Source organism: Berghia stephanieae, chromosome 2, assembly GCF_034508935.2.
Source record: "Berghia stephanieae isolate SIO BIC M18660-M18661 chromosome 2, UCSD_Bste_1.3, whole genome shotgun sequence".
NCBI lineage: Eukaryota > Metazoa > Mollusca > Gastropoda > Nudibranchia > Aeolidiidae > Berghia > Berghia stephanieae.
The window spans coordinates 61,679,123-61,699,122 of record NC_088361.1 but is presented as its reverse complement, the minus strand read 5'-3'; the positions used below and the strand labels follow the sequence as shown (position 1 = coordinate 61,699,122).

The window sequence follows — 20,000 nt, the reverse complement described above, 5'->3', positions numbered from 1 at the left end:
GATACTGTCCTTTTGATGGTTAACGATGGGGTTGAAATAGGATACTGTTTCAAGCAAATTTTTAATTGCCTCTAATTTCAAAAATATTTGAGTTATGATCATTCTGACAACTTTGTAAGCTTTCCTATGTCCCAGAGATTTGATTTAGTAAAAAAAGTGATTTTATGATTTTTTGAGAGATACTGTCCTTTTGTTGGTTAGGGCAGCATTGTTCTACTTTTAGTCGAGAAGATTTAGCTCATCGAACTACAGTCTTCGAGGGTCCATCCTTCTTACGGCCTTTAATGTTCTATCCTACGTTATCGTCCACTGTGACAAAATGTCCTTTTACATTAATTTCGGTTCACACATCGATCGAAAAAAAAGAAGACCCCCAATTTATTTAGAAAAATATAAAATAAAATCGAGACTTCAAAATGACCCTTCAAAGAAGTTCAAGTTTTGACGAGTTCTGGTCATTTTAATCGACCGGTATATTTTGAGGAAATGGTTTTAGACAAAAATGTAAAAATGTTTTCATTTGCCAGTGCTCAGAAGGAGGGCTTCCCCTTGAGAATGAATAATCTATTGCAGGCTATGGTTTTATCGACACCGGATAAGACACATTATCGACAATAACATTTCTGTCTCATAATACAAGAATTACAATAATACTTACTTTCAATGTATCATTTCCTATATTATTATAGTATTTAAGAACCGTCTTCGGCAAAACAACCTCTTAATATAGTCAAATACACGATGTAATTCCATCATATTATAATGTTACAAAATAATCGGTCATAATGGTGCAAAGAGGGGTGGGGTGGGGGGGGGGGGGGGGGGGGGGGGGGGGGGGAGGTTAACAAACACAAAAACCCTTTAAATGTCAGAAAAGAAATAAAGTCGACAAATGGAGATATATTTCTTCTTGTCAAATGCCAATAAGCAGCATTGTCCTAAATATGAGAAGTAAATATACACCTCGCTTTAACATGTTTAAAATATGGTTCTCTTTTCTATATCAATCGTATCAAATGTAAAAGACAACGGAATTTCCTTGATTCTAAACGGACCTTCTTTCAAATTGTCTTCAATGTCCTTGTCGGGTGGTTTCCTTTCTTATATTAAAGAAACTATTTAAATTGGATGACATAATTAAAAGCGGAAGCATTAAGCCAATGAAAGCGGACTCTCGTTATTTTTTTAAAAAAAAGGACAAGAGGAGATGATTTGGAGGAACAATGTGACCTATTGATTTTATTTAGAGTTAGAGTCGTCCCTCCCAATCATTGTGCCCATGACAAAAAATAAAACACAATTCAATTATGGGAGCTTATCGATATTCTTTCAGCTTTAAATGAGGTAAACCTTCCAAAACTTCGATTTGCAGTGTCTTCACGTCTTGCTTGACAATTTTATGCTGAAGCTGGCGATTGTTTATTGCCTTTATGTTGATACCATGATTGTTAGGGACATGACGGTCTATTCCTCTGACAAAACAACTTTGTCTTATTTTTGCCAGAAAAGTTGCTTTGTATATCGATAGATTGAAATGGCGTGTCAAATTGTTAACATCTTCAAATTAGTCTCCTGACAAGTTAAGTATCAGTCCTAATTCATCAATATTGAAAAATAAAGTTTTCTATTAGATTTTTTCCCTTCAGTCTACCGAGGTGCGATGGAAAAGAAGTTGGAATTTTGAAATGACTCGGAAAAGTTTAAATGTACATCCACTTGAAACTCACATATAATAAGGATTCACACTTCCGCTACTTTTCAATGAAGCCTCCATACAGATCAATTCCTTTTTTCCCAGCGTGACAACAGCGAATAGATACCCAATCGAAAGAATTCTTCAAGCTTTGAAAACCAAACATATCCTCAAGATATTCGGCATCGTACCTCTTCCTCTCTAAATGGTGATTTAAGGGTCCAAAGAAGTGAATGTCAGACGGAGCTAGATCTGTGCGGCTGCCTCGCTTGGCGCATAGTTGAATCCATGGAAAAGACTCTTTACTCACATTTTCTCACCGTACTCAGGTATAAAATGATTACCTGGCCTTTAATAGCATTGTCTCTGTCTAAAAAAAATATTGCCTAACAAGCGTCATGTCTCGTTCTATATGTCACGTGATGCTGTTGGTCAGGTATAATTTTTAAGGCGCTTTGAGCACGTTTAGAGGATATTGCACTATATAAAAGCTCACTTAATCAAATTTCCAGAAGATTATATTTTGCTTGAAAGTCCCATCAGAACCTTCAATGAAGCGTGTCTCATCAACGCCTTCTCGTTGGCACCGATCCAGAAAATTTCAGAAAACTCACTCTTTGAAGTTTGTATTGGACCACACCTGGCACAGACTTTTCGATAATATGAGGGAAGTGCAATTTCTCAAAACGTACTATACAGGCATTGAAAATACAATCAAAAGGGTATCGGTAGTAAGACAAGTGTGAAAAACGGAAAGCTATTTTGCTATTTTCTCAATTTGTCATTTTTCTAGGGGGTGGGATACTGTGTCAAATGTTTCTCAGAGTTTATTCCATGAAATTGTCTGAAAATCTCCACAGTTATAACAGAAATACTATAATCAGATAGAGAGATTTTTTTTTGCTGAGGTATGTGTATTTTGAAATATAATCTAAATTATACATTTTTTACATCAATTTTGTCATAAAATTTTGATTCACAACATTGTAATGTCCTTATACAAATCTCATAAGTGAAAGCTGTAAAATCTATCTAGGGTGACAAAAAATGCTACAATGTTGATAAGACGGAAGAATATGGAGGTTATTCCTTCATTCGTCTTTGCGGAAAGTTTGCCACAAGATTGTTATACATTTTATGCCAGACCCCCGAATCAGGACGCAAAATGGGTATCAACACAGAATGATTTTTTTCTCACCAGAAATGTTGTTTTTAAAAGATCTTATATTGATGATCGATACAGAATGATTAAAACCGCCCAATATGGGTAGTTAATTTTTTTTCTTGAAAAGACCCAATCCTCCCCTTAATGGACTCACTTAACTTCTTTATTTTTCTTTCATATTAGTGCATTTGTATCAATTTTTAAAAAAATGTATTTTGGAGCTGTCCATGATTTTTGTAATATTTATCATGTATTCATAAAACAAGACAAGAATGGTAGTAAAATTAATATGTTACATGGATTTACAGATGGATATATGTACATGACATAGATAGGTAGGTGATATATAAATAGACAGACTGACAGACAGATATATAAAGCATGTATATATATATATATATATATATATATATATATATATATATATATATATATATATGGAGAGAGAGAGAGAAAGAGAGAGAGAGAGAGTTAGAGAGAGAGAGAGAGAGAGAGAGAGAGAGAGAGAGAGAGAGAGAGAGAGAGAGAGAGAGAGAGAGAGAGAGAGAGAGATCTCACTCCTTATGTTGATAAGAACTCTGGTCTTCAATAATAGCCGTTGTCCACCTGTGTAGTCCTGACATAAGCGACTAACCAGACGGTGGCATTTCTCCACGAATGCCGTACGATTCACGTAACTATGGCACACGAAGTCTACTGATAGATCCGTTCTTATCTGTGACGTACATGTCCTGCTTATATATATATATATATATATATATATATATATATATATATATATATATATATATATATATATATATATATATATATATATATATTAGCTCTAACCACGATTATCGAGCACTTTCGTACCTACAAGTACCCACCAACACTCATATATATATATATATATATATATATATATATATATATATATATATATATGTGTGTGTGTGTGTGTGTGTGTGTTTGTGTGTGTGTCTCATCGCCTCAATTTGGTATTGTGTTGGGATAAACCAAATGCCGAAACGTGATTTTGAACTAAAATGATCTGAAAAATGTGAAGTTTTACGTTGTTTTTTTTTGTTTTTCACTTGGAAAATCTAATTTCTACGTTCTTCCTAAAAAAAAAACCAAAACAAAACAAAACAATAAAAAAAAGAACTCCCACAAAAATATAACCTTAATTCAAGTTCCATATTGTTTTATTATAAATTCAACTGTCAACATCTAAATCACCCTGGAATAAGACTTGTTTAAGGCCACAGGTCACATCTAAGTAATGCACAAGAGCAGGTCGTTTCTGACAGTTGTAGAAAAAGCGCTTGAAGTTGATTAGAAATCGTTTGGGTTCAGCTAATCTTCATACTTTTCTCTTTCATCTGCTGCTGTCAAGACTTAAGTTTCTGTATCAAATCCAAGTCTTTTGCACGCAAAGCCGGATCTCGTCACGTAAACCTTGTAAATATCTACGCCCTTCTAAAAGTATGATATGCTTTATATGTAGAACATTCCTCGTCACTATCTTCAATTCTAGTTTTAGGCTTGATCTTCATTAATTTGAGAACAGAGGACCGGTCATTGCTCGGGATGACGATGAAGGAGATTGTAGCGAATTCATTGCATTTTGACGGTCAGGAAGACCGTCATCTTGAAGTAAATTCTGTTTTATACTAAACCTTACGTTGAAACAATTTTATTGAGTAATAGTAATAGTACGAAAAGTGGTCATTGTTTTTTTTTGTTTGTTTAAACAAAAATATTTTCGTGGACATTTAGAAATGCGAAAGGAGGGTTAAAGATGATATGGTGGAAATGATGATAAAAACACATTTTTTTTCATAACTGTTTTTGGCTAATCTTCTCGGATCAGTTTTCAATCTTAAGAATGGCCTCAAGCCCAAGCATGTTGTACTGAAGAAGATTTTCCGGGACGATAATGATCTCGAAAGAAAAAATCTTTTTATCTTCAAATTATTTATTTATGTATTTTGTTTATTCCTTTATTTATTAGCCTGTTTATTTTTGTTAATTATATCTCAAAACAAATTCATTATACTTCTTGTCGATCATAAGACTATGTTTCACAATAACTAGCCAATCCTGGATGTACTTCCTCCAATGAATAAGAGACACCTCATATTATCATGCAATTTTTTACACGGAGTTTCAGTGTTACAGCTTCATATTTTACATTAACTCTTTAACTCTATTAATGATAATGAGCCCAGTTAAGACTGATTAAATAGTTCACTTGATATTAGAATTGCACAAATTAAATATTCTTTTTTTTTTTTTTTTATAATGGGAGAAAAAAAAGGGAACTAAAACTTATCCCAGCGAAACTGAATATTTATAACCATACTGTTTCTTGACTTTTTGCCCTGGACATGTGGTTGCTTTGAAGCTTTGAGAAATTCCCTTGAGCACTTGCGCAGTGTCTTGCTTCTTGGTAGAAGAGCAAACAATTAAAATAGTGAATGCAGGTATTGATAGTTTTAATATTTTCTCCCGGCTGCATTTTGTTAGATTTCGCTTTGGTATATTATAAAGCGGTGAAACAACGCCCCGCGACTGACTGTTAAGAGGGTAATCATTGGGGCTATTAATCTACTTTGTTTTTTAATTGTTTAAACTTGGTGTCGCGTCTACATAGGAGAAGTGGCAAGTAGGTAGAGACAAATAGAAGTCAAATAGTCATCATCATCATCATCATCATTATTGTTGTTGTTATTATTATTATTATTGCTATTATTATTATTATTATTATTATTATTATTATTATTATTATTATTATTATTATTATTATTATTATTATTATTATTATTATGATTATGATTATTATTATTATTATTATTATTATTATTATTATTATTATTATTATTATTATTATTATTATTATTATTATTATTATTATTATTATTATTATTATTATTATTATTATTATTATTGTTGTTGTTGTTGTTGTTGTTTTTGTTGTCCAGGGTGGGGTTCCTGGCCTCCCATAGTGGGCAGGATGGCACTTGCTCATGCTGTGTCTTATATCCCCTTATGTCTGTTTTTCAATTTGCATTCTGTCCTTTTCTTGGAATGAGATTACTTGGTTTTGCCCTGGCCCTGGCCGGAGTACTTGGCTGGGAGGGAGACAGTCAAATGCTTAGTTAGTGTTTTGGGAGATGATTTTTTTTCCTTGTAAATCACTCTCGGTTATGTATTGTGTTATTTTGAATGTATAATGTAAACATTTTAGTGTATTCCTCTTGTGGAGGAATCTTGGGATCTTGTGATGGTGTCTGGCGGAGACATTTAGGTGATCTCAAACTAAGTACATTGATGGTGTGCTCTTGGAATCTTCATCTGTTCCCTATTTGAATCATTCCCCTTTGTTTTACTTTTCCCCCAATTCCTTTTCATCGTACATCTAGAATCTTTTTACTATCCAATTTTCTTCCTTTTTACTGATATGACCTAATAATTGTGTGTCAAGCGACATAAAATCATTGTTGTTGTTTCCGTCGTCATCGTTCTTCTTCTTCTTCTTCTTCTTCTTCTTCTTCTTCTTCTTCTTCTTCTTCTTCTTCTTCTTCTTCTTCTTCTTCTTCTTCTTCTTCTTCTTCTTCTTCTTCTTCTTGATGTTGTCATTATTATCACTTTTATTAATCGTAACTCAGAATATTTAGCAGTTAAAATTAATAGATGTATGTATTGAAGAAAAAAAAGGGCGACCATGTATGTATGTATGTATGTACGTATGTATGTATGTATGTATGTATGTATGTATGTATGTATGTATGTATGTATGTATGTATGTAATGTAATGTAATGTAATGTAATGTAATGTATATATGTATGTATGTATGTATGTATGTATGTATGTATGTATGTATGTATGTATGTATGTATGTATGTATGTATGTATGTGTGTATGTATGTATTTTTCAAGGTTTTCAACAAAGCTCACCAAATACAAGGTCACATGTTGTCGTAACTCGGACCCCCTACCTTACTTTTGTTTGTTTAGCAAGCGATGACGATTGTTGCCAACGAAGTGCTTGTTTAGATCTTGCTGTTTGGAATTGCAGGTCTAATTATACCCCTCATCTTGGTGAATCGCTCTAATTACAACTTTGAGTGACTGACTGACTGACTCTCTCTCTCTCTCTCTATCACACATACACACGCACACACACACACCGTCCCTCACACGTTTACCCCCCGCTATGAGAGAGAGAGAGAAAGAAAGAGAGAGAGAGAGAGAGAGAGAGAGAGAGAAAGAGAGAGAGAGAGAGAGAGAGAGAGAGAGAGAGAGAGAGAGAGAGAGAGAGAGAGAGAGAGAGAGAGAGAGAGAGCATCCATCAATGTTGAATACCGAATAACTATTAACATGGATTGTGTTGTCCTCTTACTTCACTTCTTTCTTATCAGTCCGGAGTCCAAATCGGGGCCACGCTTCTTTAATACCTATGTACCTATCTTCTCACTCTCCACCCTATCGCCTATCAGTGTGTTACCTTGTGCAATGATGTATGTCTCGAATTAACACACTATTGAAATACATTCAGGATATACTATTGTATTATCATTATTAATATTTTCCCATTTTCTCTCAGGGATATTGTTGAAGGCAAGACTTACTTGTATATTATACGTGTTTCCTTTGTTTGTATTATGTGGTTTGAATTTATAAAATTTTATTTAGACGTCTAAGATATTGATTTAAAAAAATGTACCAATCATATTCTGAACATTCAAATACCAGTGTGTACTTAATTTAATTGTTAACAAGTGATTGTAGTTCAACGCAAACGTATTCAAACGTATTGTCCCCGCCAATAATATGAGTTCTTAAACTAGTAGAGAGTTATGGTTCTAAATCTGGCTGTCCTTTCTCTTGTGTACTATCTTCATTTTATTCGAGCGCTGGTATATATCATGACCACCACGTGTCATAATCATCATTAAATTGTCCAAAACTTATAGTGCGCATCAACAGTGTTTTCATGTTCCGATGTCAAAGGTCATCAAAACGAAAGGTAACGTTTTGAGATATTGAATTAAAGAGTTCATTCTTTTACCTTTCTATTTTCCCATGACCAATTTGATTAACATTTTTCATAACGGGTGTATTTTATATCTTTTACAGCGAGCGAACGATTGTAGAGCCGATTCTGATGTTAATAGAAGTGCATAGTGAGACAAAAACAATTAGAACGTATCAAACATTGTACCAGTGTTATAAACAAATTACACAACAGATAATACAGTTTAAAAAAATATAATGTAATCATTGTGTGTCCGTAATTGTAAAAATCAACACACACAGACACACACACGGGACACATACACACATACAAACATAGGCACACACACACACACACACACAGAAGAGTTTTAGGCACACACACACAAACACACACACACAGTTTTAGGCACATAACACATCTACTTAAGTTACAACTTCACTTACATTATTCTTCTGTCCATTGCCTTATCAAGTCCATGCTTTCATACAAGTCCATACATAATGTTATTGTTGTTGTTGTTGTTGTTGTTGTTGTTGTTGTTCTTCTTCTTCTTCTTCTTCTTCTTCTTCTTCTTCTTCTTCTTCTTCTTCTTCTTCTTCTTCTTCTTCTTCTTCTTCTTCTTCTTCTTCATCATCATCTTCCTCTTCTTGATATTATACTATGCCTTTTAATTGCGATCGAGTTACGTTAAAGAACATCATCACACCTTGGAAATGCGCCATGATAATCTGTATACCTACAGACCTGCCTACTTGATTTTTTGTTTTGTTTTTAATCGGTAGTTTTTACAAGGAAAATAATACTTGTCACTAAATCTATCTTTGTAAACTACCAATTTACCCTCATCAAGGCTGAATACCATTTGTGAGTATGTACTTGCACTATAGGTATTGTGATTTAGTGTCACATTTTCATTTCGACACGATTCGTTGGATTTGAGATGGTTAGTTTGCTCTGAATTTTTCGTAGAAATGCGCAGGTCCCTATCTATTCTCTAACATATCCCCTCCCCTTCCCAACTCCCATATATATATATATATATATATATATATATATATATATATATATATATATATATACATATATATATATGTATGTATATATATATATATATATATATATATATATATATATATATATATATATATATATATATATATACACACATATATATTTGTTGCTGACATTTTGATTCTGAGGTTAACAATATGCTAGATTAAAGGCACCTCGGGTTAATCATTAAAATTGTGAATGTGCTTATCAAATACATTAATATAAACTAAATTATAATGTTAACCGATCTGTTTTACTCAACCAGGAAAGTATAATTAGTCACTGTCTACGATGGTATTGGAATTGACAACTAACCCCAAAATATCCGTAGCTTTCCGATTATTTCAGGTAGAAAAACGCTGTCCATTTATATAAGATGAAATTGTGAAATGTGACTGCCTACTTGCCTGGAAAACGAATTGTCGATTGCAGATTACTGAAAATTACTCTTATTTTATGGACACTATCTACTAAGTGTGTAAACCTCGACTTGGTGGGGCTGTATTGAAATTGTGAAATTATTTTAGATCTGCCAAGTACACTGATAAAATCGGTCCTTTTTAAAATTTCCTTTCTTTTCTTTTTTTTTTTTAAACAAACTATTTTACAGCTTCAGATTTTTTTTTAATTATCGAAATTCATCGGAAAATATATGAAAACGTTCTTTAAAAAAATGGATTAAAGTCGGAACTACACTGCATCCGTTCAGGGATAAGAACACGTAGCGTCTAATGAAGCGTTTTCACACAGAATTGTAACACAGATGGATATTTCCCGTTAGAGGTTGATAGGCCTACTTTTTATTTTGTTTTTTTTTCTCAGTTTATTTTTCATTAAAACAAAAAAAAATTATTGTTAGTTTTTGTTTCTTTATTGTTTTGATTGATGTTTTTCCCCCGCTGATATTAATAATTTTTAACTAAAGATTGTAAAGAAAATACATAATATTATGTTTGTTGCTTGTGGTTAGTCTACTATTTTCCATCACATAGTTGTTTTCGTTTTGGGTTTACTATACGCACATACTTTCTCTTGGAATGCCTTCGTAGACACCGATCGATGAATGGAGGTAAGCTTACAATCCATTCCCGTTGACTTATTTACTACAATACATATTATTAAAGGTCATGCTATCATCCATCTTGACACTAGCCAGCCTCAAATAGCAGTTTACTCGTGTTACAGAGTACTATTTCAGCGTTGGGTTGTGTAGATAGCCCGACCTTTGTCTTGTATCTTATGAAGGTGACTTATCACTAAACTTAGATTATGATATATTAAATATACTATTATGATAGATACTTTTCTAACCTCGACTCATCCACTCTTCATTGTGAGAATGAGGATAGTATTATTATTACTTTTTTACCCATTCAGTTCTATGCGCACGAATCTTGCTTCACGCAAACTATCTATTTAAAAAATGAGAAAGTGTGGATAATTCCAATGTTTTCTTCGACATATGGGTGAGTACTTACCCTCTAAATTGTATTTTTAAAAAAGGATGTTCTTTCTCCCTACTTTATTCCTTCCCCTCTCCTCTCTGATTAAGTTATGGTAATAATAACAGACAGCATGAAAATATTCAAATCTGTTAAAAAACATTAAACAGAAACAAAAAAGTCGTCTTATAATATCTGATGATGAGGGTAAAGTAATCTGTGATGACAGACACATAGTTGAAAGAGTTAAAAACTTCTTCAATAAGTACAAAGGGGACCAACAGATAGAACCATTCGAATATCCCGAATCAAGACTGGGAGAACCAATAACCGATCTTGAGGTTAGTGCAGCATTTTACCAATTTAAAACAATCATAAGACCCCGGGAATTGACACCATCAAAGCAGAGGAGCTAAAATGGCTAACTGTACCACAACTAGTATCCATTAATAATATGTTCAATGGCATGTTCGAACTTAAAACACATCTTGATCTCGGCTCCGGTAAACTAATTCTATTGAATAAACCAAATATAAAAGAGCTGGGCCTAATTTTGGAATATTGCGGGCTATATATAGCGTCGTGTCCAAAGGAACACTTGCCATATTTATGTCTGTGTCACCACGGCAACAAAGATAAATAACGGCTCCATTGACTCACATTGTCTCTTAATATCTGGATTAACAATACCAGGCTACTCGACATCGAGAAACAGTTCTACTGATTTCAGCGATGGTAAAATTAATGATAATGCATTTATTATTGATGTTAGGAGGGGGGTGTTGTAAGAATACTTTTCGAAAGCGACTTATTACGACCGAAACCTTCAACTCATCTGACAAGTGGTACACCAGCTTTTGAATTGAAAGTTCAAATCCCGATTGAGTTGCTTAGATTTTTATATAGTTACTTCGAAGTTTCATAGAATTTGACTGACACACGTTTATTAGGACACCCGTTAAATAATCAGTTTGTGTTAAAATGACTTTGAATTAAAAATATTTTCTTTTTTTCAAGTTCAAGTTCAAGTCCATAAGATGCAAAAAGCACACTGTGCCCTTCACCGCAAATCTAAACACATAAATGTTACCTATCACACCACACTAATCCAGTCACTCAAGTCACTCAATCCTCCCGGTGTTTTTGTATATGTGGAAAACGCATTGAAATGATGTTGGGTCTGTGGTGTCTGTTATGTTATGTTTGTTCCATTCACGTATTGTTCGAGGAAAAAAGCTGTATTTGTATGTTTTTGTTCTTTCAAATGGCTGGTGTGATGAAGCCTGTGTCAAGTCTGTTTTTTGAATTTTTAATATAGATTGGAATGTTTATGGCTCAGTGTTTGCTTTGGACTGTTTTGTGAAATAGATGTATGCGCGCGTTCTCTCTACGAGACTGGAGTGTAGGTCATCGTAGTGTGCCAGAGCTGCTGTCACACACCCCGGTTCCGTCTTGTGGCAATGTATGGCAACTCTTGCAGCTGATCTCTGAATGTTTTCAATGGCTTGTATGTCCTTAATTTTGTAGGGATCCGATGCAGTACAAGAATACTCCAAAATAGGTCTCACAAGTTGAATATATGCCTGTGCCTTTGTCTTTTTGGGACATTGATGAAGATTTCTCTTGATGAAATGTAATGTTTTGGAGGCCTTTGTCAATATGGTGAACATGATGTTCCCACTGCAGGGTGGACTGCAAGGTACGTTATACTATTTACATGTTTAAGTGTTTGGCCTAACATTTTGTGGTCAAAGCTCAATGTGTTTTTCTTGGTGGAGATTGACATCACAGAGCATTTTTCAGGATAGAAATGCATTTGCCACGTGATTGACCACTGTATCAGTGAGTCTAAATCTGACTGCAGAATCTTTGCATCATTATGATCTTCTATCGTTCTGAATAAAAGACTATCGTCTGCAAATATAATAAGATTTGTTTCATTAGATAGATTTTTGCCCAAGTCATGTATAAAAATAAGGAAACAAAGGGGTCTCAATACAGTTCCCTGCTACACTCCAAATAGCACACTGCATTTTTCTCCTGTTTTTCCATCAAGCTGTCCGATCACACAGTCAATCTTTGGACCAATTATGTACTAGCTGAGACCTGTTACGTATTCCGTAGTATTCTTATTTCTGAAGAAGCCGTTTATGAGGTACGGTATCGAATGCTTTTGAAAAGTCAAGTACTATTACATTTTTTTGTTTCCTTTCATCTAACGCTTTTTTTATTTGTTCAAGTTTATGGATGAGTTGGGTCTCACATGATCTACTCTTCCGAAAACCATGTTGGTAGTCAACTAATGATGGTGATCCATAAATAATGCTGTGAAATAGAATATGCTCAAGTACCTTGCAAGTAACAGATGTAAGTGAAACGGGCCTATAATTTGAGGCTATATCTCGTTTGTCTTTTTTGTGAAAAACAGTAATCTTATCATGTTTCCAATCATTTGGGACTTGTCCTTTTTCAAGAGATTGCTGGAACAGGTTGCAAAGGTATGGAAATATTTCATTGGCACATTGTTTCAGGATTCGTGTTGGAATAGAATCAGGTCCAGACACTTTTGAGGGATTTAGGTCTTTTAGTTGTTTGGTAACACCCTCTCAAGGGATTGTTGTTATAGTGGGTATGTTGCTGCATTTCATCTTGATCTTCTATTGTAAGAACACTTTGGTATTGCTCATTTAATATGTTGCATTTTTCTATGGTGTCTGTTGCCTCTGATCCGTCAGTTCTTTGTAATACAGAAATGCTTGTCACGTCTTTTCTTTTTGTTCGTATATATTTCCAGAAACGACTTGAGATAGCCCAATTATTTTTCTCTCTATGATCAAGGTCAAGCATATTATTGACATAATTTTGATGTTCGTTTCTTAGTTCTTTAGGTATTTTCTGTCGGAGGGTACGGTATTCATTCCAGACATTTTCGTTGTTGTATAGTTTTGCTTTGTTGTAGCGCTGTGTTTTTGACGTATCAATCTTTTAATTTTCGGTGTGATCCATGGCAAGTGACGTTTTCCACTGATTCATTTTGAGAGAATGTCTTTGTCCATTAAGTCTTTTAAGAGCGTTGATAGATGTTCCAATATTCTATTTACGCCTTTGTTGCAAGCTTGGTTTACGAAATGATAATAATTTTCATTTAGGCTAGATATATTTAATGGCGTTAATGTCCCCTGTGATATACCATTGTTGTTCTGGGGCCTTTCTTTGGATTTTGGCTTTCAAAGTAAGTCACACAAAACAACATCATGTTCACTCATGCCCGGAGCTGTAGATACTGATTGTATGAAGTTGGGCATGTTGTAAGCACTAGGTCAAGGGTGTTAGATTTTCTTGTAGGTTCATTGACTACATGTATGCTTTCTAACATTGCTTCATTTAGCTCCTTTGTATATTGGTAGTTTTGTCTTATTGTATGTTTTTCCCAATTGATGTCTGGCAAGTTAAAATCCCCACAGAGAATGATATGTAGGTTGTTTCTTATCGATTTGAATTTGAGAATTGTCGCAAGGGATTTGTGAAGTTGTTTTAATGTTTCTATTATTCCACTTGAAGGTTGACGGTAAAAGCTGCCTCCGAGCACGTGACCTTGTTTAAGTGACCGACATTTCCTGTATGGTGGTGGATCAATGTAATTACTGTTAAAAATTGTATTGCTATGAATATTTTCGTCTAAATTTGTTTCGGTTGCTTGCTGCTGTTATATAATATCTGGTTTGTGAGTTTCTGTAATTTGTTCAAGTTTTAGTCTCTTGTCAAAGCTTATTAGACTACAACAGTTTATGTTCATAGTTCTAATAGTATTTTTATTTTCAGTCCTTTTTATTATGATGCTGTTGGTATGAAGGGGTGTTTTTGCTTTTGTTGATCTGAAATTGTGAATAGGCACAGAATTGTCGTTTTCATCATTGTAGGCGGGGATACTGATGTTGTTATTGTTATGTTTTATCTTGCTGGTGTTGGTGTCGATATCGTCGTGATCGCTACATTTTTCGACATTCGCAAATATTGCTGAAGAAGTTATATTTGTCGTAATGTATTTCTGGCATTGCTTGTTATTTATTGGAGTGACGGACATCAGGTCACTTAACGTTTTGTTGACTCTCGCATTATTAAATTGTGTGTTATTGTGATCGTGTGTTTTGTCAGTGGCAAGCTGTACTGGTGTCAGTGTAGTACAAAGTAAGCTACTTAAGTACAAACGTGGTCGTAACACTCACTTCATCCTCTCAATCCCTCCATCCCCACTCCGCCTCTGTTTGTGTGTGTGTGTGTGTGTGTGTGTGTGTGTATGTGTGTGTATATGTGTGTATGCGAGTGTTTGTCTGTGTGTATATGTGTGCGAGTGTGTATTTGTTTCTCTCTCTCTCTCTCTCTCTCTCTCTCTCTCTCTCTCTGTCTCTGTGTGTGTGTGTGTGTGTGTGTGTGTGTGTGCGTGTGTGCGTGTGATTATGCACACATATTGAAAAGTTTTATTTGGTCGTTGTTTGAGATTATATATATTTTCTTATTTTTCGAGGGGAGAAAAACAATGTTTACATTTGAAATCAATTATAACTTTCATTTACTGTTAGCACGTTTTGTTGTTGTTTTTTTTTGTTTGTTTATTTGTTTGTTTTTCTCTTTATAACTAACAAAGTAGTCTTTCGGACACCCATAGGCCCATGGAGCTGGAGTTTATACCGATTTTTATATCGTGAAACGGACAATAGCAATTGTTTGCTACTATTTGGATAGGACGTCAGTCTATCACAAAGTACTTTCCGCTAGAACTAACACCCAATTACCCAATCACTGTTGGGGGTTCAGGACTTGTAAGCAAACGTTCATCGAAAAAGACTGATTGCCCATATATATAATTATGTATATATATATATATATATATATATATATATATATATATATATATATATATATATATATATATATATATATACACACACCTTTAGTTTCATTTCATCTCACTCTGACAATAAGTTGGTCATACTATATACTACGCTCTACTGTCAACTCCCACTGTTTTGTAAAATGATGATAGTACAGTTTTGGTCACGTTGTTGTAGTACGTAAACTCGTTTATAATAGGCGTCTTGACATCAGTAATATTGTCAGAAAATCACGAATTCCGAGATGGACAATGACCACCTGTGGTGTTGTATCGTCATTGAGAGAGTTATATATCGGCATTGATGTTTGTATTTAAACATCTATCTATCTATCTATCTATCTATCTATCTATCTATCTATCTATCTATCTATCTATCTATCTATCTATCTATCTATCTATCTATCTATCTATCTGTCTATCTGTCTATCTGTCTATCTATCTATCTATCTATCTATCTATCTATCTATCTATCTATCTATCTATCTATCTATCTATCTGTCTATTTATCTATCTGTCTATCTATCTCTCTATCTGTCTATCTATATATCTATATTCTATCTGTCTGTCTGGCTGCTTGTCCTATCTGTTTTTCCTTCTTCTATGTTCACCAACGTTTTCGTCTGTCTGTTTTCTTACTTGTCCCACTGCCTGTGATTCTGTCCGTCTACCTTTTTTTTTATCCATCTCTCTATACATCCGATCTCTCTCTCTCTCTCTCTCTCTCTCTCTCTCTCTCTCTCTCTCTCTCTCTCTCTCTCTCTCTCTCTCTCTCTCTCTTCATTTCTCTTTCAATTACACAATTAAAAAAAAAAAATTATTTGTTGTTGTTTGCATTGCTTTAATGAGAAGATTTATTAAATGACGCGTCTACGAGTTATTAAACAGAATTTAAATTTTAACGCTGTCAAGTATCAGATTTATATCGTGATGACATTTGGCTACGATTGACTCAATTTGATGCCGACTGAAATGATGTCCGGGCAATTTTTTTTCCAACAGGCGCCGGGTTGAATTGTAAAGAGCCCTGTATCGCTTCCCTAATTGTGCGTATTCTGAAATATAATAATAATGGGGCCGAAGTGGCCGAGTGGTTAAGGCATTGCACTGTGACCCGGTTGACCCGGGTTCGAGCCCCGCTTCAGGCACTTTCGTTTTTTTTCCTTGAGCAAGATTATTAACCCCCAATTTCCTCACTTGGACAACATGGGTGATTCCTGTTAACATCAGACATCTTGTTTGTTGAGTTATGAGGCGACGATATCTTATGATGTCTTGGCGCAAAAGGCATAATAATGATAATATATAATAATAATAATAATAATAATAATAATACTAATAATAATAATAATAATAATAATAATAATAATAATAATAATAATAATAATAATAATAATAATAATAATAATAATGATAATGATAATGATGATAATAATAATAATAATAATAATAATAATAATAATAATAATAATAATAATAATAATAATAATAATAATAATAATAATGATAATTTTGGATAGAAAACTCGTCTTTCAAATATGGACGGTCCTAGGTTTAAGAAGTTTTAACAAGATGAAGGTTATTTTAGTCGATCTATATTTGTAGAGCGATTTTTCTGGCCAAATTTCTTATAATATGTACACCCCCCCCCCTCCCATCCCCACCCCCACCCCGCAGAGTACGGCAGTAATATTCTGAATGATAATATAACAATTGTTAAGACTCATAATAAGTTTCGACCCACCACTAGCTTTCAATACTATGTTACGAAATAAGGGTAATAGAATGGTTCATTTTCCCACCCTGATGTATTTTATTGACGTCATTACAAAACGATTAGCCTGTAGAAAAATCAATTTGTTGCGGCAACGTTATTCCCTCAAGACAAATCATTTTGAATTTAAACGCTGAACGCATGATTAAACTCGTAGATCGCAATCCGTTTCAGTTTTATGTCCCTAATACAAGGTCTGATGCTGTCTACAAAATGTGGGTTGCATTCTCGTAACTATACAATGGATTGAGGGCTTCTTTACCCCTGTCGTTCAATTTACGTGAAAAATAAAATCAAAAATAATGTACAATCTTATAATTCTTTGAAAGGAAATAAATAAAGATACTGACAGAGGTAACTTTTCAGTGACCTTTTCAAAACTGTTAATACAAGTTATTGTCTTTATTGTTCTTTGTTGCCTAAGCGATTATCTATATTTACAGAGTTTTAACCATAAATCTCTACTTGTTGACAGCTCTGATTTACGATCCTTTTTGTCTGGGTCAAGCCATTAAGAAACAAACAAAACAAACGAAAAAAAAATGTACATAAATGGCATTTTGTCTGCAATATTGAAAATGTTTAATCTCTCTAACTTGATATGATCGACTAAGTCGTAATGAGGGTAATAACGATTGATATCGTTGGGATTAAACCATGGTTGATACGCATTTAAAGATCAAACATAAGTAGATAATGCAATTCACCTGTTGTCTTGGTCGCCTTCTTGTCTTCTAATTCTTTATGTGTTATGTCGAATGTCGTCTTTAAGTAGCGTTACTTTGATATATTATTATTGTTCCGTTATCGATATAATACGGGGCTCAATTCTACATTACCTGGGTTTATAACGTTTGAGTATTGCTTGGCACTTATTTAAAGTATGAAAAAAAAATTCATGACTAGCCATTTGAATGTTATATTAAACATGCGACTCTTAATCTTAACATGGCAATTTAAATTTTTAGTTAGATGTTATTCATCACCCAGAGAAGTGATAACAAACAGCATTGTAAATACAGTCGAAACGATGTTTTGAAATCATTCTATCCAAATGTTAATTACATTTTTCTGATTGAAATAGGGAACAAAAGTGTGATGTCAATAATGAAGATTGTCCATCCATTGTACATCCCTCGTAAACCTAACAATCTGTCTATACACCCTGCTTCTAAATTAGTTATGCCCCATTTTGATTCAATATGCATGAAACTGATTTATTTTTAGTCATCCGAAGAAAATAGTTACATACACACTTCCAAGGAGTTTTGAACCAGGAAATTAGAAGTCACGACTTCTCTGCCCTATTGATACGCTAGACATTATTATGAATGTATGACCAATAGTCTCATAATGGTATTACGCAATAAAGACAAATATAACTCACCCCAATTTTATTTTTTAAAAACGAAAATAAAACAAACAAACAACCCCCTCCCATTAAAAAAAAAAAAAAATAAATTAAACCCTCCCCCAAAAAAACCCCAACAAAAACAACAACCAAATTAAAAAAATAAAAATAAAATAAGAACAACCAAACAAATAAAAAATAAAAAATAGCAAACAGAAAACAAAGGGATAATAACCCCCCCCCCCCCCCCCCCACCCCACCCCAAAAAAAATAAAAAAATAAAAAAAAAAGAAGCCAAAACAACAACAACAAAAAAAAAACGAAAAAAAAAAGAAAAAACAAACAAACAAAACAAACAAACCAAACCAAAAACACCAAAAGTTCCTTATTCATATTCTATTTGGACTTAAGTCTCAATTTTAATTCCGACATAATAAGCACATGGAGGCAGTGAAGTCTCATCGGAGTCCAAATATGACCAATCGTGTGCTTAATTATCTCCATTTATTGAATTGAGTATACCAGTAGTGAATCAAACGTTAAACTCTACATTTAGTAGTGATATTATGAATACAAACATGAAAGGACAACAATTATTGTTGGAACTGTTACAAGTCTCCAAAACATCACTATTGATCCCTCGTTTCGTTTTATACACCAATCAAATTATCGATTTTGATTAGAATTCCCTTGAATCATAATGCGGTATCTTTACGTGTGTGTTTGTGTGTGTGTGTGTGTGTGTGTGTAAGAGAGAGAGAGAGAGAGAGAGAGAGAGAGAGAGAGAGAGAGAGAGAGAGAGAGAGAGGGGGGGGAGAGGGAGAGAGAGGAAATGGAACTAACGAGATTAGCCGTAAATTCAAGTCATCTCTATAGTGATCAATTTAGAAAAAAAATTGTGCTTTATCATCAAAGCATAAATATGTCACTTAGAATTCCCCTTTTTTTTTACGTTGGACTTATACGCATCTAAAGATTATTTCAGATGGTCAATCATCCGTCTTTTCAACCATTATTAAATCCACTAAAATGAGCGGAATACGTTGTGCAACAGCTGAATAACATCATTCACCGATGATGTTTTTACTGAGAAATGATAATGTTTTTTTCCTATATTAAGGGTGGTATAATATTTGTGTTGTCAATTCTATGTGAAATATTTGCTATAAATAACGATTGACTTTGAATTAAAACGAGGGAAAAGTATTACAGTCTGTAAGTTAACACTCGCTTGTTTTTTCATCAGACAAAACGATTAAATTTCATTTCGGTTTCAATCACGTGATAACCCCCCCCCCCCTCCCACACACACACACTCGGATGCCGTTGAAAGTCTATTTATGTCAAATCTGACTGCGAGGAATATCACAGTTTAGACAGGCACTGATAAGGAAAATTACATCTGATGATGACGATGATGAAATGACGTCAACTCTGATGATGATGATGATGATGATGATGATGATGATGACATAACTTAGATTTTTTGTCGCTAGGTTGAAACTCTTAAGGGTCCACTACAACTTGAGGCATGACTCGGTACTTTATTATATCTCTGAGGCAAGTCAACAATGCGGGATGCTTCCCAATGGGGGGCTAATTGTATTACCATCTCATGCCCAGTG

General features: G+C 34.0%; 1 protein-coding gene across 6 annotated transcripts in view; it reads left to right on the top strand.

The window, feature by feature from the left end:
- The window catches only part of LOC144965282 (polypeptide N-acetylgalactosaminyltransferase 5-like), a 171,470-nt gene that overhangs the window by 39,728 nt on the left and 111,742 nt on the right, over positions 1-20,000 (top strand). The window contains exon 1 of one of the 6 annotated variants that reach the window (XM_078900464.1): positions 7,345-7,464. The exons of 4 other annotated variants lie outside the window; for them this stretch is intronic. The gene's annotated coding sequence lies outside the window, so the exon portion shown is untranslated. Of the gene's footprint in view, positions 1-7,344; positions 7,874-20,000 lie in introns of those variants that run through there. One more of the 6 variants, XM_078900465.1, reaches the window with a different exon arrangement.